This window comes from Malaclemys terrapin, chromosome 1 (assembly GCF_027887155.1).
Source record: "Malaclemys terrapin pileata isolate rMalTer1 chromosome 1, rMalTer1.hap1, whole genome shotgun sequence".
Taxonomy (NCBI): domain Eukaryota; kingdom Metazoa; phylum Chordata; order Testudines; family Emydidae; genus Malaclemys; species Malaclemys terrapin.
This window is the reverse complement of record NC_071505.1, coordinates 163124571-163147624: the sequence shown is the minus strand read 5'-3', so window position 1 is coordinate 163147624 and position 23054 is coordinate 163124571.

The following is a 23054-nucleotide window of genomic DNA, read 5'->3' as shown; positions in this document are numbered from 1 at the left end:
GGGGATCTGACAAACAGAGTAGCTTCTGAGGCAAAGGCAAGTCTTGATATGAGCAGAAAGGTGTGTAATCTTTCCCCAGGAATACTCTATAGTAGTGATCATACCAATTTAACAATCACATACTCAGGTGTAGAGGTCAGAAACCATCCACTGTACTCACATATCTCCAAACAGTATAATGGTTTCCTAATTTATAGCCAAACTGTCTTAATCTAATTTTAATAGACCCTGGAGAGAAAGTATGGTCTTGTGGTAGAAAATGAATTGGGACTAGAGAGATTTAGGTTCTTAGCTCTGCCATAACAGACAAGTCACAGTCATTCTGTGCTAAATTCTCTTACTAGGGTTATTTTTTTCATATTTCTCAGTGTTTCAGTAAAGGGGAATGGGAGAAATGCATACTGCATTCACTACAACAAGACATTATGAGGAAAATTAAAGTGATAAATTGCAAGTTAACAAGAAATATTTCATTGATTGGTACTATATATTTATTCAGAATAGCTTAATATGTTCCTGTATGTGGTATATTTGATTCTTCTGTAGCGTCAATCATTTACTAATGTTTTCAGCTTAATGTTTGCAATTAATGAGATATGGGTTCTGAATAAAAATGTTTAAGAATAAATGGTTGTTTTCAATGAGTCATATAAATCACAGCACTCAACCTTTTCAAAGGATGATTAGTGTCTGTTTTAGTTTTAAATATTGTTTTAGTGTTTAAAGCTTTAAAGTTGGTGTTGCAATAACATCATAAATCACGTAGTCAAAGTAGAATGAAGCATGCTGCCGATATTTACTCTGATGACTGAACTTGTTATGGTAAATACCAATGTCTCTTCAGCAACATTGCTTTAAATAAGGATAAGAAAGAAAGAAAGAAAAAGACAAAGCCTTCTCCATGCATTTAGCTGAAGATTTCCATGAAGCCTCTGCCCAATTGAACATCACTGGAAATTGGGCATCTCTCTAATGCTCCTTTGAAAATCCCAGGCTTAACTCCTAAGTATTTTTTCTTAAAGAGAATTGCAGTGCCTGTAAATGGAGCTGGCTTGACTTTAGCTCTGACTGCAATATAGCTACACCCACAGCACAGCATATGCTGGAAACTGAAGGTGCAGTATGGACCGTGGCAAAGCTGTTACAATGCCTCACCTGGGTGTTCAACCTGATTCAGGAGAGGCCTCCTCAATGATAATGAATTACTTCAGTTTCCAGGCTCATCCAGGCACTGGCTTCTGCTGAAATTGCGAATGAACAATGCCAACAGGGAAGATCCTTTCATGGCCTGGTGAAGTTGTTCCCCGGGACTGAATTCAGACCACCAACTAATGTCACTACTTAACCTAGACTGGATTTTTAAGAGGCAACTGTGAAGTAACTGTTAGGCCATATCTCAGTACCAATCAGATCCTTGCTGTATGTACTATTTTTTTAAATCAGAACATTCAGTTTGTATAGTAAAATGGAAAAAATGCCTTCCAGACTACTCTTCTCTGGCTTTTTTACATCAAATGGGTGAAAACCTGACTTCTTCCTCATTCCCTACTCAGAGACAATGGTAGTTTGCCTAAGAAAAGACCGAGGACAAAAACTAGAGATGGTCACAGAAGGTGACCTTTTGTAGGAAATGTACAGTTCTTTTTATTTTTATTTAACGTTTTCTGAGAATTTTCCAATGAAAAACTGAAACCAACTTTTTTTTTTTTTTTTGGTTTTCAGTAAAAATTGTTTCCAAAGACTTGAGTGTTTTAGTTTAGGCTTGTTAGAAAGGAGAGAGAAGTCAAAGTATGAGAGGGAAAAGCAATCAAAAGAAACGAGCCATTAATTCTACACCTTGCTTAAAAGCCCTGCAACATGCCTATGAATGACTTAACTCATTTGCTGCATTGTAGTCCTTTAAGCAATGAGCTAGTGCAATCCCCTGACCTGTCCTGACTTACTATATTAAGACCTAAGCAACTCCTTAGTCAGACTGCATGTAGTTCATGAACTGTCACCTCCAGCTCTTCTCCTAATGAATGAAAACTTCACTGAGAAACCTCATTCCTTTTATATCAATATCCAGACATCATCTATTCATCCTTTGTCCCAATTTCTTTCCCATTTGCAAATTTTTATTGTAAGCTTCCAGATTGGTTTAGGAATCTCCTGGGTCTCATTTATACTCCACAGTGCATTGATGGGCTTTTTTTTCCATTACATTTTTAAACGACCCAATCCCCAGAGAGCAGGGTCACAAGAACCACTAACTAGTGTGTTTAGTAACACAAAGGCAATGTTCTGCTCTTATAAAATTCAGCAAAGGTTTAGTCAGGCAGATTTACATACCAAAATCCCTAGGCAATACAATCCATCAGCGTCTGGAATTATTATAAATGAACAAGGGCATGTGTTTATCAGGGGCGCACTACATCTTTTTGCCCTTATACTGTAGTTCAGTAACAGTTTAATTTTAGCTTGTTGGAAAGCATATAGAACGCATGAGGCGTATATCATTTAAACTACAGCTGGGCAACAACAACAAAAATGAAGAGGAAAAGGTGTATGTCTCACACCGGGGAATCATGTAAGTGACACATACTCTGCTTTAAATTCTGTAATTTGGCTATATTGTTTATCATATGCATTAATATCTATTCACTTTGGTAGAGTTACTCTGAATTTATACCAGCTGAAGGACAAGAATCAGGCCTCAAGTTTTTAAGCTGTTACGAATCGAACACCGTTTTAATTTAAAACCATTGGCTCTTTTGGGGCTTTGCTTTGAATTCTTTTAAATTCAAGTAATGGGAGGACAATTGCACGATTTCTAAAATTAGTACTATTATCCTTTAAGATCCTCAAATGGAAAATTTCTAGTAATTACTGAAAAATGCTCCCATAACAATCACTGCAACTGTGACTCATTTGAGGTTCACTAATTACTTAAATCAACATCCTTATTTCAAGATTTTGCTTGCAGCAAACAGTATATTTTTCAAAATTTAATGGTTTCCTTTCTCGGTATAGTTATCTAATTGTGCTGCCCCTGATTCAGCAAGGTACTTAAGCGCAGGCATGAGTAATAGTGCTTAAAGTTACACACGCATTTAAGTACCTTTCTCAATCATGGTTACCATCCCTCCGATTATGGGGTTATTGTCATCAAGTATACCTTTTATAATCATATTAATTAACTGTTCTTCACCTACTGTACATAACTCCTCTGGGAAAAAGACAAACTATAGATCAGTGGTTCTCAAACTGGGGGTCAGGACCCCTGAGGGGGTCGCGAGCTGTCAGCCTCCACCCCAAACCTCGCTTTGCCTCCAGCATTTATAATGGTGTTAAATATATAAAACCTTTTTTTAATTTATAAGGGGGGGGGGTTGCACTCAGAGGCTTGCTATGTTAAAGGGGTCACTAGTACAAAAGTTTGAGAACCACTGCTATAGATAAACAAGATAGCTAGCTCAGATTATGGCATTATCCTTGTGCAGCTTTTTCATTTCATAACGTGAGATATTCCAATGATGTCATTTTGGGTGGTTATTAAACATCTGTGTGCTATATTAAGGCTCTATGGGCCTGAGTCTCCCATCATTTACACCAGTTCCACACCGATGCAATTCCACTGGCTTCAGTAGTGTTACTATTGATTTATGCCTGGGTGAGAGGAGAATCAAGCCCTAAATAACTTTCTAACAGCCCTGCTAATAAAAAATAAAACTGGGGATACACAACAAAAACAAAACAAAAAATCTTCATATTTCAGAATTTCAAAAATATTATCTGTATTATAGTAGCACCTAGAGGCCCTAATCAAGATCAGATCCCTATTCAGCTAGGCATTTCTACAAACACATCATAAGAAACAGTCCCCTAGCCAATGATTGTCAAGCTAAATAAACAAAGCAAAGGATGGGAGAATATACCATTATTCTCATTTTACAGATGGGGAACTGAGGTACAGAGAGATGGAGGCCCCATTTCAGCAAAGCATTTAAGCACTAGGCAGGCTGTAAATGGCACCCTGTCTGCACTGAACACTCCTCAGATACAACTCAGTATCTGGCTGCAAGATAAATATTCATCTGAAAATTGACTGAAGAGAATTAAAATCCTTACTTCCCTGAGCGCTGTGGAACAACACTCCTCCATGCCACCCTCTTAGCTAGCAGATCTTAAGCTTCAGTTTAAAAAAAAAGGGAGACAAAATACTTTAGCATTAATTTATACTCCAAATCTTGGCCTCTATGTACTCATTTACTTCTTTGGGTCCACCATAAGTTTCAACACAAGCTTAAATTAGAGCAGGAAAACCAGATGCTTTATCTTATAAAACGTCATACAGGAATTAGTTAAAAATGGAAAAGGATGAAACCGCAAGTCAAAGTCCATGATGTTTTCATGCTTTGATATTTAGAGACCATATGTACTGTAAGGGAGAAAGTTATGTCACTCTGTGTTTAACCCTTTCTCTGACGTCAGTCTCTGATCTCTTTTTCATTAAGTAAAATTAGCCTATGAAATCTACACACAGAAGACACAACTATAAAGAAAACAATGCACAACCCTACCAGCTCTACAAACATAAGTGTTGTGATTATCTTTGAATGATGCTGAGAGGCAGATAATGTTGTGGAACTATTCTAAAAACAAAGGAACAAATCTTGAAGGGTCAATTATCCCATGGTTTAAGCCATGCATTATGGGCTTAATAAACTAACTTCCTCCAAAATTTCAGTGGAAGTTAAGTCAATTGCTTGGTCTTGGATTTCATTATTGCAAATGTGTTGATGACTCGATGAAATAAAGCGATCAGTGTGCAGCACTCATAGTTTGTCCTAGGAGCTCCTCCTTGCAAAGTAGTTCACAGTTTGGAGGAAGAGTGATAAAAAGCCAAGTGGGTTACAATGGCTAAACCTAAATAGCAAACATTCCAGGGTCATGTTGGCTTGGACACTAGGACTGCCCACTCTCCGTGTCATTTAGAGATCGGCCCAGGCCTTGAGGGAATTTGAGGAGAAGCCTGGTGCATCTTGCTCCTAACTTGGAAACTGAGGCATTTCTCTAGTGTTCAACCATAGTCTCATCACCATTACTAATGAATAGTAATGAAAGAGAAAAAAGTAAAAGAAGAATCAAAACTCTTTTGACAGACCATCAGGACCTGATCTCTGGGCAAGCCATGGCTCTGGTCTTTCAAACTGGCAACTCTCTCTCTCTCCACTCTTGGGAATGGAAGTGGTGGCTGCAGTAGTGGTAAATTCACTAGTTGGCAGCAGTTTCTTCTTTCCCTGTGGTGCTTGCAGGATGTGGCAATACGTAACTGCACAAGCAGATGGCCTGGGATGAGCACTAATGTGACTAACAAGTGCTCTTTTTGGCAACGGAGTGGAGCAAGGGTCCTGCTTCTACTCTGAACTGTACCTCTCCCACCCCTGCTCCATTTCGGGGAGATAATCTCACTTTGATGTCTATGTGTCCACATCAAGGAACCTTCTCTGCAGATGCAAGTGTGCCATTTGCAGGCTCAGATATTGGCAGGCACAGATATTAACTGCTGTTCTAATCTGAGTTGCAGAGCAAAGTAAACATTATGATATGGGTAGGTGTGCAGGGAGGCAAGCTACTGAAACATGCTGTAGAACACTGGATTGTGAAGTTATGATTTTGAGCACTTGCACTAGCAGCACAGAATTTGCAATTTATGCTTCCTTCAGACTTGCATCATGATGGATGAGAGATCATAAAAGCACCAAGGGACAATATAGCCCAACAATGTAAAGCATGACTTAAATAAAACTGTTGTTCTAATCAACTTTTGGTGGAAAATGGGGATTTACGGGTATTAGGAATTCTTTTGTCCTTTGTCATACTGAATGTTTAACGTAATAAGACTTATTGCAGGATTTGTAATGGTGAGAATTTCTTACTGCTCAAAATACAGTTATCTTTATCTCTCAGACCCCTGCTCTGCCAAGTGCCCATTGAAAATGTGAGAAAAGCACATTTTATGAAGGGGCAAAACAGGAATCTGTTTACCTCTGATCTCCTGGGGACAGAGGTGGATAGTGACATAAGTTTTATTAGACTAAAGTATATGTTTTAAAACATGGGATTTTAAGGCCTGTCTTACATGTATGAAAATGTAAGTATTAAGTGGGTATAAAAATTGTGCAATTATCTGCTTTGTCCATTTTTAAAATTTAAATGGACCTATTTTCTTCATACTGTTCCTAAGGGGCCTAATTTTAATGGATGAAGGACTGAGACTTGTATCCCATTGAACCCAGTGTTCAGACTCAGCATAAATTGTTATAAATAGCTGCAGAAGAAGTCTCTGAGCATTTGCTAATATCAAAATGCTTCAGAGCAGGTAGTTGGATTTGTAATGCTTTGGAGCAGGTAGATTGTTTTGTGGAGCCAAGTATCTTTAACAAATCTGGTAATGGCCAGCCAAGTACAAAAATGTCTTTGAGTGATACAGGTTATCTCCATGAGGTGGTTTTTTGTTTTGTTTTGTGGTGCACAAAAGCCCACAGCACTAAATCAACATAAACCGTTCTATGCACATATGGTACAAGTGGAGTTCAATAGATGTTTGAGATGACTGAGGCCAGATCACCCAACCCCTATAAAAGTTATCCCTTTAAAAGAACAGGGTAAAGGTCACAGCAGTGTAAAAATGGGACCTAGAGATCGGAAACAGGCAGAGCTCTATGCCTGTTTTACGTCTGCTCTGGGCTCTGTTTGTCTAGGCACTATATAAACAGCCCAGAGAGCAATGTACTACAAGTCTTACTTCTGACTGTTATGGCTGTCATATAGGTTCATTTTTTAATAGATATCAAAACACAACAGCTGATAAGGAACTATGTCTCATTGCCATCACGCGATCTGCTGTAACAGAATATAACATTCATTAAATTTGAATTAGTGGACATAAATAAAATAAATATTATGTACTTCTATCATGACTTTTTCACTATAATCTATTTGTAGTGTGGTAGAGCCTAGATGACCTAGCCCCACTGTACTTGGCCCTGTACAAACCCTAGGAATTTCCCCACAGTAAACCTCTTCATGTCTACATGAGGTAGATAAATATTTCAATGTCCATTTTTCATGTAGTGACCCAAGAAAACACAATGAGTCTAGCAGAACCAAGTAAAGAACCCAAATTTTCAGATTGCCATGCTCCTTCTATAACCACAGAAAGAACTGTCTCTTTGTCATACACAATGCCAGGCAATTCACAACAATCAACATCTTGTCTGAGAAAATGGGAGAATTTTTTGAGAAAAGAATTGGTGCTGAGCCTAATTTTATAAAAGTAAATATGTGGTCAAAAATAATAAATATTCAACACTTACAGACCATTTCGATGTTCAAAGTTATTTTTACTAATATCTAATTTAACTGAATATTGCAATTACTTTGTAATGGTTTTAAATACAAATGAAAAAAGAAAAGATAAAAGAAGCAACTGATGAATACAAGAGGACATAGTAAACAATATCTAGAAACTTCACAGCCTTTCCTTCTGGTTTGGCTGACATTCTTGGCTGTGGTTAATTTAGGGCAGGGAGCAGCACTAAGCTAGTTTTGGATAAGCGTAGTACTAACCACAGTGTACTTTAGTATTTTCATTTCCACTCTATAGTCCAGCTTTCAGTGGTTTGTCAACTATGTGAAAATTCATGTGGGCTAAAATTCTGCATTTATCATAAGGTTGGAACCTTGGAAGAAAAAACTTTGTTCTCGTTATTGTTGTTAAACCAATTTTGAACCGTGAGTTGAAAAATGCTAGACATTTATGAATCTGAAATACTTACCTTGTATTGTACAATACTATCTAGAGACTCCAACTGAGAATTGGGTCCCGGTGTGCCAAGCCATGTTCAATCATATAGGGGCAGCTCCTCAGACGGTGTAAAATGTCACAGGCCTGCTGACTTTCATTGGACTATGGCCATTTACACCAACTCTCCCCCAAAGTGAGAGATTCTCCACCCTGAAGAACTTACCATCCAAAGAGCACCATTCAGAAACTGCAACATAGTGAAATCTACTGGATCCTAAGGAATCATAACAAAAACTTTGCCCAAGTTCACCTGGTACAGAGAGTTAAAGCCCTCCACAACACTTAAGCACCATTTAGGGGCTGGGGTAGGGCCAGGTGTTTGAGCTGGCCTTGGCTTTCAAGCTGCAGAAGCAGGCCATTAACCTCAAAATTTCCCTATTTACATCTTCTGCACTGAAGTGTGTAGGAGAATCATGCACATCCGAGAGAAGAATTGGTAACTGGAATTTCTGTTGTTAATGGTCTTGTGCCGTCTACTGGAAATCCTTAGTACATACATTCATTGGTATAAAGATTGAGTAAATTAACCCCACTCACACTTACTGGACCATATTTGACCTGTGGCTATATAAAGAAATCTTGTTTTTTATTGGCAAATCCCTTAGCCTTTAAACAAACAGCATTATACTCACATTTCATGCACTAGGGAAAATGGAGGAAATTACTACAATCTAGTCATTATGCATGCTACTAAAGCTATTTTTTTCAATGGTGTTAGATGATGAATTACCACTCTCAGGTTTTGCATACTAGTCAACATTACTAACTGAATACCTTGAGGTACCATAATCATGACAAGCAAATTATTATTTCTGATAGCCTTGCAACATAGTACCGTATAGCTGTATCTACCCATTGTGTGAACACCATGTATGGCCAGTCTAGACATAAAATGCCATTTCATTTTAAAATTGTTCTTGTAAATTCTAATTGTAATTTAATTGTAGTCCTTGATTGGGAAAATTAAGATGAAATTAATTCTGTGATGGACGTGGCGCTGAAGTGTAATAGTTTTATGAATACTGTGTGTGACCTAATTATTGAGATAACTATATAATTAGATTATCGTTAATCTAATGTTTGTTATACAGGCTACATTGCTTAAATTCAAAGAGGGCTGTTGGAAGAACAAGCAGGAAGACAACATAATTGGCTTCCCAGGTAAGAATATCTTAGCACACACTTGAAGGGCAATGGGAAAAGCCATTAGTTCGAGGACACTATATCCAGTCTCCAACAAAGATGCAAGGAACCTAGGAATCAAAAGGTCATGGAACAATTAGAAAGCCCCTCTGAGGAGAGAAGAGGTACTGGGAGTCACCTGTCAGAGGCTATCCAGTGGGACAGGCTGATAGACAGAGGATCTGCAAAGGGAGCCTGAAAGCAGTTGGGCCCTTCCCAGATCCAGGGAATAGTTAGCCTTAGGGAGAGGCAGGAGGGCATATGGGCTGGTTTATTGTTTCAAGATTTGTTTAGTCCTAACTAAATAAAATGTTGCTTTAAGAAGGCTCTCTGGTCACTGGTTACCACTATCATTGCTCCCAGAGGGAACAGAACTGCTGGTTCTGAAGATAAATCACGCCTGCTGAGGTAATTACAATTGATCACATTGGGACTGCAGCCCAGGGCCCAGTCTAAGAATGGGAGACTCATGTGCTCTCTTGGGATTGAAGAAGTGACAGTTTGAGATCCGACACCCAATGGGAATGCACTTGAAGAAACCAGAAGGGGTCAGGAGGGCAGTTAGCCCAGTAGCTGTGACAAGTCCTTCTATCATTAAGTGACGCTCAAAGGATGGCAAGCAGAATGTGGAGTGATCATTTTTCTCACAGGCTTCGTGTTCTTCAAATAATACCCAGTGTAAATACTATGTTCCTCAAAACATGCAATGCTGCATTTCCCTTTTAAGCCTTCATTTTCATTCCTGTATGTGAAGCCTCATTCATGAAAGATTTGATCAGTATTTGTTTACCGTATCAACATACAGTGATACATCATTCAAAACTGGACATTATTCTAGTTACTAGTTAAACTAAAGTAGTTAAATTAGTGGTTAAAACTTACCATGCTATCTACTTTCCACTACACTTAAAATGGCGTAGAGAAAGGTAAGCATTATAGTGCAATACATATCTATTTTAATGCAGCTCACTATTATTTCTGTATGACCCATGATTCAGCAAGCTATTTAAGTACATATGTAACTTCAAGCAGATAAACTTTGAAGGGACCACTCATGCGTAAAGTTACACATGTGATTAAGGTACCTTGCTAAGTCAGTTGGTATTGTTTTTCAAACAGTTATCTTCATCCCTTCTACTGTCATGAATATTAAGCTAAGTTTGAGAAGCTCCTACAGTTTAGGAGTGACTACATGTTTAGTCACTAGTGTTCAAAAGTAATTAGTGTCGGAGGCCTGTTCCATAACTTACTAAATGAGTCATCTCCTTAAAGGCCATGTCCACATCATAAAAAAAAAAAAAATACCATCCCATTTGTGACTAATAGGCATCTTTGTTGGCAGTCTCAATAGAATGCCAAGGGGACTGAATTACCAACTCAGTGGTAGAGAGAGTTCAACCAGAACATTCTTGAGGGACCTTGGAGATGCTGGTAACTGTGTGCATGGATTCAAATGTACATATCTGGGGTTCAAGTATTTTTGTATTTGTTTGTGTTTCACAAATCTTCATAATGTCTGAGTCATTTATTGCATCAAAACAACATCAAGTTTTGTCTCCTCACAATATTCCACTCCTGACATTGCCCTTATCTGCTTTATCTGCTTTACCGAGGTGATTATTTTGAAATACTGTCTTTCATTTAAATATTCATGTACATACACTTTCCTTAAACACCTGACAGTGCTGCTTTGGGGGGATTAAAATTGATCTCTTCTGAAGATATATAGTGTGCCCCATTAATTGACCCAGCCTCTGAGCTTGCATAGTGCACTAAACAGTGGAGGATAAGAGAGCAGCTTTGAGGGTGCCAGGAAGGCAGTGTTAGGACTTCGGGCATGAGCAGACTGCATTAAGACCAACATCCCTAAGAATGACAGCATAGCTGCCTGCCTCAGATATTTACAAGACAATGGACAACCTTCCGATATCCACCCCAAACACATGGCCAAACTCATCCATTTCATCCTCATCCATAACAATTTTACATTCCACACTTTGTCCAAACAATGGGAACAGCCATGGCTACTAAGATGCCTCCCCAACATGCCAACTTCTTCAAGGGTCACCTTGAAGAAGAATTACTGGACAAATGCACCACAAAACCAGATGCATTGATGTACCCCTCACAGATTTCCATCACAACTTCAACCACCACCACCTGCCCATTAAACTCTCTCTGGAACACTCCTGTTGCCTGCCCAGAACTGGGCCCCGAGATGGCAAACAGGGTTCGTTGCCCGGTGTGCTTGGCACCAATAAAGACACCGAGGGAAGAAAGCAAGCCAAGTTTATTTCAGAGCTCTGAAATGGCACTAGGAGACCAGCATGTCTCAAATCAAGTGCAGCACATACACATAAAATTTTCCCTTTTATATTCCAAGCTGTTTCTGTGCAAGCCTTTGTTCTGTTACTCCCTCTTACCCCTCCCTTCCAGACAACAGTTACAGCAGGTATTCAGTGTGCATGTTAGAAACTTTCCCTTTGCCTGCTTATCTCTTGGCCTTGCAAGGCCTGTTTACAGCAGCTGCCTGCTAGAAAAGCTGACCCTTACATTTCTGCTTCAACATGTAAGCAGTTAGCATAGAAGTAGGTGAGAGTTCACAAGATGGAGTTTTGTGGTTCAGGTAGGCCCAGAGCAGAAGAGCTTCATCGGCACTTTTGGCCTTCCACTCTCCCGAGTTACCTGGTAGCTATGCCTAGTGACACCAACACTCCTATACTATCATCAACTTCCTGGACACAGACAATCAGCTTCAACAGTAGAATCCTACAGACAACCTTATACAAGAAACTCACAGACCACCACACCTACCTTCATAGATCCAGTAACCACACCAAGAAATCTGCTATCCACAGTCAGGCACTATCAAATACGCTCTGCAGAGAAAAGTCAATCTAACCCACTAACCCCTCTTTTTGCTTTATGATTGGAGAGATGTTAATAGGCTACTCTACCTTGAATGATCCCTTACAATATGCACTAACTACTTATGCTAAACAATCTCTTCCACCTTGTATTTTGCTGTGATGCTGGGAGTACCTTTCCCAGACCTGAAGAGGCGCTGTGTGTGGCAGGAAAGCTTTTCTCTCTCACTCACTCATAGAAGTTAGTCCAAGATATTACCTCACTGACCCTGTGTCTCAGATTGCATTAAGGAGATTGCATTAAGGCTATTTTCTAATCTGGTCTTAAAAAAACCAGTCTGTTCCTGGGTCTTTTTACTCAATTAACTTTGTATTTCTAAATGAGACCATGCAAGCTGCTAACTATATTTCTTGAATATTAGCTTACCTTTTATATTTCAGAATGGCTACCTGTTCAGCAGTGACTGTTTTCCCTTCATGTATTTTACTTAGTGGTTAGAACTAAGAATAGTCCTAGATATCTCAGAGAAACAGATTCAGTGGCTGCTCAGTCCCGTAAGTTAAATAGGTTTGCAGCCTTTGGCCTTTTCTAAGGGGAAAGGTGTAGACATTTGTAGCAGAGTGCTAGGCACCTGCATCTATTGAAGTCCAGGAGGTGGGCGAGCAGAAGTCCTCCCACATTTGAAGGCAAGAGCTACTGGGCCCAGGATTCAAATAAAGATGGGGAACAACTGATGAATAACAGGGTCAGGAGTGAGGGTCATAGGTACAAAATCAGGCACCTGTAGCTGACCCAGCACTCTGCTCACTAAGGTACTAGCTGTCCTGCCCTGGGAGTGGACTTAATTGGGAAATGGGTGCTCATTGGTTTAATTGAGCAGGAGGCTGACAAGCTACTGAGAGCAACCAACCCATCAGCTGGGAACAGTTGAAGGCGAGGAAGGAAATGCAAGGGGAGGAGGCTGAAAGGGGCAAGGGGATATAGGATCTTGGGATGAGGAGATCTCCCTTCCTTCCTCCCTGGAAAGTGGGCTAAGGGGGAAGTTCATGTCCACTTGCATGTTGCTGCACAAGGCTGTACTGAAGGGAACCTAATAAATAATACGTTGGTCCATATAAACCTGGAAAGCATCCAGACTGTTTATGGTAGTCCAAAGGGCCGAGAAGTAGCCCTGTCACATCAACATTGGCACAGTTATTTGCAGTCTCAGAACTCATCAATTAACAGCCATGGAGAGTTCCCCTTACATCTAGTTACAGACTCTCCAAGTCAAGGTTGAACTCTATTAGTGAGGGAAGTGGCACACTTGCACTACTACAGATGGTGCTGCAACCTTTGTTCACAGTAGAGCTGCATGAATAATTGTTTTTAAAGTATTGCCAATGAACTAAACAAAAATTCACTTCAGATCTGCCAGAAAATGAAATTTTCAGTGGACCAAGAAGTCTAAAAAAGGATTTTATTTCCAATTTCAAGTGTTTTTACATGTTTTATATTAAATAAAATTGAAATAAAGTTTGCAACAAAAAGTCATTCATAATTTTAAAAACTGCAATGGTTCACTGCAACTTTTTCAGAATTGTAGGGTTCGGGTTTCCCCCTCACCCACCAAGACTGACACTTCAGTGAAACTGAGAAACTCACAAAATATTTCAGTGATGCCGAATCTGCCAAAATATTTCACCAAGCTCTAGTCTGCAGAGACTAATTCAGTTCTTTCCCTTTCACCTAGGGTGACCAGATGTCCTGATTTTATAAGGACAGTCCTGATTTTGGGGGCTTTTTCTTATATAGGCACATATTACCCCCCACCCCCATCCTGATTTTTCACATTTTCTATCTGGTTCCCTACTTTCACCAGTACTAATTTTGCCTTTTTTTTTTTTTAATTAATCTAGTTTGCCGATGTCACTTGGTTTCATGACCTATTTTAATGCCGTCCTTTGGGGGTTGGGCCTTTGTTCACTGCACTTGAAAATTTGGCTGAGTTGCTCTCTGTCTTTCTTTGTGGACTCAACCAATACACCAGTATCTCTCATATACCTGCAGGAGGAGGAAGACAATACATTTGCATGAACGGTACTTGGGAACCTCTTTTTTAGGTTCTGGGCTCCTTATCTCCAGAAAAAAAAAATCTCCAAGGGCTTCCCATAGAAAATGTCTAGCAAAGCAGTATAAAGGGTAAATAGAGAAGTGCTGGTAAGAGACCACACTTGGTCCTTGTCATGTGATGTAGGATCAGGATTAAGAGAGACTACATCCCTGATACGTAGGAGAGGTTAGCATCCACTGCCAGAGCCACAAGGAGTTCAAGCATCAAATGTTTCGATTTCCGTTATAATCTACAACCCATCATTTTCACATGGGTTCTAAATTGGGCAAAAATATTTCTCACAATCCTCACTGGAAACATTTTTTCTTTCTTAGGGTAGATATTTTATACCCTCTAACAGTAAAAGCTGTTGGCCGTTAGCTAGATAGTTTAGAATGTAGTTTAATATTGCTTTACTCTTACAAAGGCCACATGTATTCCGCAGTTCCACAGACAGGACATTTCCTTCAGATATGAAACTTTTATTTTTTTTTAATTATAGCTGTAGTCCTCACAGTTATGGAGGAAAATTTAAACAATGTAAACTCATGCAGTGTAATATTCCTGAGTCCAAAGACAGTTTGAAACAGCAGTTCCGAGAAATTGTCATCTTTAGGTTTCAGAGTAAATGTAAACAATTATCTAGTTCACCACTGATCATTTTAGTAGAAATATGCAGGCATCAAGCTCATCCCATACTGCCAAATTGCCTCCCATACCTCTCTAATTACCAAAAGCCCTATTGTCCTCTACCCAAGTTTCTAAAACATCCAGCTTCCCCATGACAGCTTCTCTGTTGCAGTTATATGCTGTCAATACAAAAAAGTCTGCAGCATATCAACATGCTGATGGCATGACATTGAATTTACCATCAAGATAAATGAAGCACAGGCTACTAAACTGTGACATGTTTTCATATATTTCATCCATCTCCATGTTTTCAGTTAAACAGATCTGCCACATTTTTCTCCACTGAGGCCCAATTCAGGTAAGCATTTAAGCACATGCTAAAGTCTATCCCTATTCAAGCAGTTACGTGCTTTGCTGAATAAAGAGGTACTGCTGAACTCAGCTTGAGAATCACACAAGTTTAGATCCAGGGTGGGTGCTGCTGAGGGCCCTATTAAGATTACCAGACTGTTGTTGGTTAGAAGCCCCTACAATAAAGTAGTTTAACAAGCTGCATGCTATTGTTATTCTAAAGTGTTCTGAGCGTAAGAAAACCTCTTAGAGACAGGAAATTTTGAGCTTGAAACTCAGATTTATCGTCCTGTAATATCTGGGTGTTGCTGTGGCTGAAACCAGTGGGGGATAAGCATATAGAAACAACGCTTTAGGCACAACAGGGCGCATTACGTATGAAAGTTGAGCTGGAACTCTGAATTTCTTCTCCTCTGCAGGTGTCCAATCATTAATGAACTTTATATGGTTTCTGTGATTTAATCTGGTGAAAAATGAGCACAAATCTGTGTTCGGAGATGTGGTTTGCCAAACCATAGTCAGATGCTACTACTAAATAGCATGTACTCCAGGATTATATGTTGATGATTGCTGCACAGCCAACCCACCTGTCAAGAGGCAGAGAGAACTTACTTATAAAGAATGCCTACTGTAAATCACAAATTGACGAAAGGACCCCTTAATCCCCTCCTACCTATCTCCACTCCATGAGGCATTGTGATTCATAATTTCAGGCACATTTACTGAGTTCCTTTCACCTTTGTTCCCTTCATTAATTTGCTGGAAGAAGCTAAATGGATAGATAGGAGCTCATCTGAAGTATAGATGCTTTTTATATATACTGCAGATTCTGAATGGCATCTCTCACACCCCTCTACTTAAATGGTATATATAGCTGCATAGTGTAGTGAAATATGTAGCTCATGATTGACATTACTTTTGCATTATACAATACCAGGATGTGTTGATTTACTGTTTTACCAGTTGTGTTTTAGACCAGCTGATAGGCCTGAGCTTCTCTTGCTTGACTTGTTCTTGGGAGATTTAAATTACAAGCAGAATCACAAGAACTTTATGTGCAAAATCCATCTCAAGCCAGATGTTTTTCTGATGGGAAATACATATATGAACTCACAGTGTTCTTTTCCTCTATTTTAGGGATCTGGTTACTGCCCAGACATAGTATTTTGGCATTGTCCACAGTTATTTCTTTTGGTCTTGGAATAAGAAATGTTCAAGGAGAGAAAGTGAGTGTGAGGGAGTGAGAGAGAGAGAATGGAATGAAAACAACAATGGGGGGGGGGGTTGTTAGGAATAACATGATCATGAAGCTGAGATAATAAACAGTGACCCATGGAGACTGATTCAACAACTTCCAAAGCATTGGGAAAAGAGAAACAGCATTCAACTGCAATGGAATCTCTTAGGACAGATAGGGGCCACTGGCGGCCAAGAGCTGCATCTAGTTCGCCAGATCATTTCATTGGTCCCACCACAGCTCAGCCCAGGGAAGGCAATCTGGGGGTGCCAGGAAGAGGCTGAAGTGGGATGGGACACTGCAGAGGGAGACCCCAGCCAGGCACATCATGTGATGCTGTGGTGAGAGCCAACAGGCTGGAGTAGGGAGCTGAGCCCAGCCCTACAGGACAGAAGCCACTGCTGTGGTGCAAGGAAGGGCTCATCCTTTTGAATAGTGTATGTACAAACAGGCCAGAAGATAAATAGCATCAGTTCTGTTTCCTTATTTTAAAATCAAGTCTAGTCAGAGTACAGAAAACATGAACTGTTAAGCCCTCCCTGTGTGCTTCCTGACTGATACAGGATGCCATCTCCCATAGCAATAAAGGAAATGATCACCTCCCGTATATGTTCAAGTAGTATTAATAAAATAAGAAATACATAATTACAACCAGAGCCATATGAAATATGTACTTCCAAAATTAAGCTGGAGAAATGGCTAAGCATGAAAGGTCAGGGCTCATAAACTGAACATAATCTCCTGTGCTTTGCATGCCCTCCTTCCCCCCAACAAATTAAATTGTTATGATTTTGAGAGCTCAGACTACTGACTATTCAGAAATGCGTTCTCCTAACCTTCCTTGTGAACGACAGCATGACCCTCATGGCCAGGGTTGGCTCTGCCTTGCCCTGCTAATAGTTTCTCCCTCAAAGGGCTCCTTACTCAGACCCCACATGCTCTTTTCTGAGGTGAAAATACTCCTCTTTGGGGTCTGGTTTTATTTACAGAAAATAACTCAAAATACAACTCCAAGTCCCAAATGACAGTCCCACAAACAAATGTTTCTCTTCCTACGCCCAGGGCTCCCTGCCAGGAGAACTTTTGCCCTCTTTCCCTTGCTGGCTTTGGGTCTCTCCTGCATTAGTAGGCTGCTCCCAGCCCTTCTTGGCTGGCGTCTTAGATCCAAATTCCAGGAGTCTGCTGGAGTCTGCTCACCCCTACCAGTCTCAGTTCTCCCCAGGCATCTCTCCCCACTTTAGCTTCCAGCTGCTTTTTATAGAGGAATTAGCTGATCCCTCTCAGGTAGGTCTCATCCTACCTGAGGTTCGCTTAGCCACAGGCTCTCCAGTCCAAAGCCACCTTGTTAAAAAAAGTCCAATGAAGTAGCACTATAGAGCACCTGAAATGTAGTATGTGTGGACAAGATACTACAGTAATGGGAGCCGTATAACCAACTAGACAGACAGCGGGGTATGTCCATTATTCAGACAAAGATTTATAGCCCTTTTCCAGCTCTTGAACAATTATATGTATACAATTTGAAACTGACATGGGCCAAAGGTGACATGAAATTAATGTTGACACTAGCAATGCAAGGTTTGGGAGGCTTCATGGTCTAGTCAGGTTAGGATAAGGATTGGGAGACTGAACCCATCTTAGATCATAATACAGGCTGAGCTGCTATATGACCCTGAGCAAATCACGTGACCTCAATGTGCCTCAGTCAAGCTGGAGAAGACAAACTCATAGCCCTTACCAAATACTGCATCTGTGCGCCGCTTAACTGGATAAATAAATTACATAATCAAAATTTGCAGCAGTTTTTTTAGAGGGTCATTCATAGCTCAGCCTTTACAGCTTGGCATGAAATGTGATTGTTTTCTATGACTGGTAAATAAATTACACGGAGATATAAAGTTAATATTTGTTTATTGCTGGCATATAAAATGTCTGAATTTCAGACAAAAAGCATCTTATGTCGGAGGACTTAAATACAGTTAAAAACATTCTACCTGGATTCAGATTTACCAACTTAATCTATACCAGAAAAGGCTGCTGTTGTTTTTTTAAATGACTAGTACAAATGGACAATGAACCCAGGCAATTCAAATTCATGACGTTCACATTAAAAGTCAACAAAATAGGCCTTTAGGATTCCACTGAACTAATAAATACTACTGTTATCTTACATCGGCATATCATCTTTCAAGCACTTTAAAATAACAATTATCCCAATTTTACAGATGGCGAAACTGAGGTAAGGAAATTAAGTGACTTGTAATAGTCACGCACAGGCCAGGTCTACACTAGGAAATTAATTTGGTATAAGTACATTGTGTACAGGTGTGAAAAACCCACACCCTGGAGCAACACAGTTCAACTAAACTAACCCCCAGTGTAGTCAGTGCTAGGTCAATGGGCGAATTCTGTCAAGATAGCTACTGCCTCTCTGGTAGGTGGATTACCTAAGCCAATGGGAGAAGCCCTGCTGTTGGTGTAGGCAGCGTCTTCGCTGAAGCGCCACAGCAACGCCGCTGCAGCATTTTAAGTGTAGACCTGCCCACAGTCAGTGGAAGATTTTGGAGTATAATTTCACTTCCAAATCCCCTTGCTCTGCTTACTAGACATATTGGGTACATCTACACTTCAAAACACAAACACACACCCCTGCGACACCCAGCTGATTCAGACTTGTGGGACTCAGCCTGCTGGGCTAAAAACTGCAGTATAGATGTTCAGGCTCGGGCTGGAGCCTGGCCTCTGAGACTCTGTGAGGGGGGAGGAGTGTCTCAGAGCCCAGGCATCAGAGCCCAGCTATAAACGCTGCCATTTTATAGCCCCACAGCAGTGGCTGTGCTGGCCCAAGTCAGCTGACCCAGGACTGCTACAGCCATGTTATGGGTCATTTATCACAATGAAGACATACCCATTGTCCCCCTCTCAGGCTTTAGCAAAAGTTTTTTTCCACACAAGTTTAATAAGAAGGATGTTATTACTGTTACAGAACAACAATTTCACAGAACAACAATTTCAATGGAGCACTGCAATACAGTTGCCAAATATATCACCATAAAAATATTTCTGTTGATATTGGAACTAATTTAAACACATCAGGGATTAATGTCAATTTACAATATGAAATATTTCATGTGTCACTGTTACTAGAACCTGGGAAGTATAACTTGCAACAAAACAGAGGAAATTGGGATTTATAAATTTAAAAAACAAGCTCTTTATAATGTGTGACTAAGTTAACAATGATTTGCAGAGCAAAATTTTCTTTATAAAATAAAGATCAACTTGAGGTCATATCCTATTAGCAAAATCGCATGGGCTTTTGACTTTCCACCATTTATGGACCGGCCCATCTGTTATTTAGTATGGGTGCTTCCTGTTCTCTCATGCACCAAATGCAATATAAAAGCTTAGAAATTTGCAGTATAATTAACATGCTTGAAGAATGGAATTCTAATGTATTCACTAGAGACACACAATACAGTAGAAGCATTCCTGTGCCTCCAAAAAGTATGGTTCACTGCGTAAGCCTCAGCCCTAAGCTTGGTGGATTATGGGCAAACATTTCTGAAGGATAAAGGGGTAGACAGAGCCTCATGCCTTTCAGAGAAATATATTTTGTGCAAAAACTGGTCATCACTTAGCTTTCCCGTCTAGACACAGACCAGGGGCCCTTTCAAATGTACACACAGAACAAATAAGGAAACTTAATAATGAACTCGAAAAACTGTGCCAGCACTGCTTTACCTGCTGTTTTCAGCTGCTTGAGGATGTTATGGAACTACTATACCTCTTCACATGTAAGCTGATCTCCTATTTCCTCTTGAAAATGTTCCCCTGTACATATAAGTAGGGAGGGTTCCAGAAGTTATAGAGGTAGATTTTAGGTCTTGTTGAAGCTCACAAACTCTTAGCCAACCCTCACATCTCTACCTCTCACTTGGAAATAAATAGTAACACTCAACCAGGAACTTTTGGATCACTAACATGTCTGTTTACCCACAGCTCCCTTTTTGTAACACCTACAGATAATGGCAGAAAGCCTTCATCTATCTCCACTCTGGACTAATAATCTGTTGTGATCTGGGATAAAAAAACTCTGCCTTGAAGCTGGGACAGCAGGGACTTGAACTTGGGCATCCCACCTCACAGGCCAGTGCCCACATGGACACATACACTTGGGGGTGGGAGGAGGGAGGGAACTTCATTGTTTTTCCCAATTCAAAACCAGGTATTTCAACACAATGCTGTGTGTGCAAAAACACTCCAAGCTGTTTTGTCCATGTTCCAGTGGGGAACAAAAGCAAATGTTAAAACCTCAAAAGTTACTGTGAAATGGAATCATCATCCTTCAGCCAGCTCTAATATGGATCCATAGTTGAGAGCACATCCTAAAGGAACCAACCTGAAGAACTGGTACATCATTAACCTCAGATCATCATCCAAAGGATGGTACATCAGGTTCAAGTGCTCAAAGCCCTCCACTTTCCACCCACTCACACTGTCCCTGTCTCAGGAGTGTCTACTTTCCGCTAGGCCAAGTGTTTCCATTTCAGACAGATCAAAAGTCACTGTGGATGTACTGAAGATTTGAATCCTGCATTAACTTGTTGGTATCTTGCACTTCAGGCCTTCAGTCATGAAACACAGCATCCTTTAATGTTTTTCATAACAACATTGCAGCCTGTGACCCTGACTCTCCACCACCTAGTGCATCCTGTGCAACCATTTACACCTGTGACACGCAGGTGTAAACACACAGACTTCCTGACTCAGTACTGTAGCAGTTTATCACTTTGCACATAGTTAAATGTCCACACAAGGCACAACACAATGGAGCATCTAGCCCATTTTATCCTACAGACTAGACTGCTGGTTTCCTGAGGTTGGAAGAGATGTGATGGAAAATCACTGTAGACCACATTATTATTTGTATCTCTAGGGCAAGTACCTTATCACTTACACTGATGCTATAGTTATGTTTGCTGCATTTGAAGATTGTTTATAGGGTGGTTTGCTTTTGTTAGGGAGCTGCAATGGCAACTCCCTTTGAGCAGCCAAGGGAGGTTGATCACCACCAGTACTGTGGTGTCTTTTAATTTGTAAAGCTGCTAATGGTGGTTTTGGAGATAAAGAGCTGGACCAGTTTCTCTGGAGTTATTCTGACCTTTGAAAAGCTTTCCTCTAAAGGTAATGTTGCTGCAGAAGAACAAAGGGTCTGTGACTTTCCTTGGGACAGGAAGCATGTCAGCTGTGCCTTTTTACCAGGATTGAGAAGGAGAAGCTAGAGAAGTCTGTGTTATGTCTGTGTTAGGCCCTGACTGTGTCCCTAACACAGGTAGAATTATAAAAATGATCACGGAGCACTGCAAAGTATTGGTGAGCAATGACCAACTAGAGAGAGAAATTGCTCCCAACTACTGCTTCTGTAGTCCTGGAAGCCTAGGATTATGCACAAGAATTAATTCCATGTAGCATGGACAGTATTGCCCATGGTTTAACTCCTGTACATGTATTTCATTCTCCCAATACATTATTTTTCTTTAAAGAAACAAAGTTAGGCCATCCCATTTGCCTTCAGACAAAATTACTGGCATATTCTCTCACGCTGGGACTGCGGATGCTCTGGCTCTTGCAGCTTGTTCAGAATACAATGGTTGCGCATTGGTTTGAGCTGTCCTATTATGTCCACTCTGCATTCTGTGCATTGGCTGTCTGAAAAGACTGGCTTTACAACAGCCCTGAATTGTTTTCTAAGCCCCTTCATGGTGTTGGCTTAGCCATGGCTGGTTACTGGTTCCATCACCATTTGTGAAATGGAGCTCTTGGTCATAATGTCCAGTAATCCTGAGAGTCAGCGTATACTGTTCCTTCATGTTACAGGCATACATTCCTTCAGAACACTGACCTAGGTCACGTGCTTGGAGCCAAGAGATAAAGCTCAGTTTCTTGCTGGCATGGCTGTCAAATCCTTACCAGGTAATTTTTCAATTTACGTGAAAATTTAAACTTTCTAGATCTTTGGGCTAACCTCAGCTCTGGTGTGAATGGGTGTATCTCCAGTTGTAACCAGCAGTTGTCGTCTGTCCAGCATTGAAATCAGCCCTATGTCTGTAAAACAACTGACCATACATATAATGGAATACTGTAAGTGTCAATCCAGACCTAATTAGTGCCTGTGAAGGTACTTCCTGGCAATAATTGATTTCTTAATCCAGATTCTAATCTGTTCTACTGATATTCTATAATGACTTTTCTGAAGTCAGTGATAAATTGGATAAGAAAAGATGTTTTCATCAGTCTGGAAGATCCACAGGCGACCCGAAGACTGGGTTAACATGCCGCTATTGCCAAGAGTCACTGAGCAAACAGTGTTAGCAATTACAATTCACGTCTCTAACTCAGTTTCCAGCAAGAAGGCAGCACTTTTAACTTTAATTATGGCTGCCCCAGTGTAAAGGAGGTGAAAACAATTGCCTTCCATTACTTACTTTATCTTTTGTCTTTCACACTCCTCAGCAATCTTGATCACTTAATTAAATTATAAAGCCTATTTGCTGACAACCTGTAGTCAAAATGTAAGGGAAAGAATGATTCTTAAGTTAGGTTCTCTCCTTCCTGTAGTAGTAGTAGTATCTGCCAAAGTGCTTCCTTTGATCAAATTACCGTATGCCAGAATCAGATGATTTTGGAAAAGAGATGGGGGAGATGTTGATAGTATCCTTGTTAGAAAGAAATTTCATTATTTCTTAACAGTCCATTTTTAATCATACCTTGCATACAACCGAAGGCAAGAGTAAATCCTGTAACTGTAGTAAATTTAACAACATTGCTACTAAATGGGC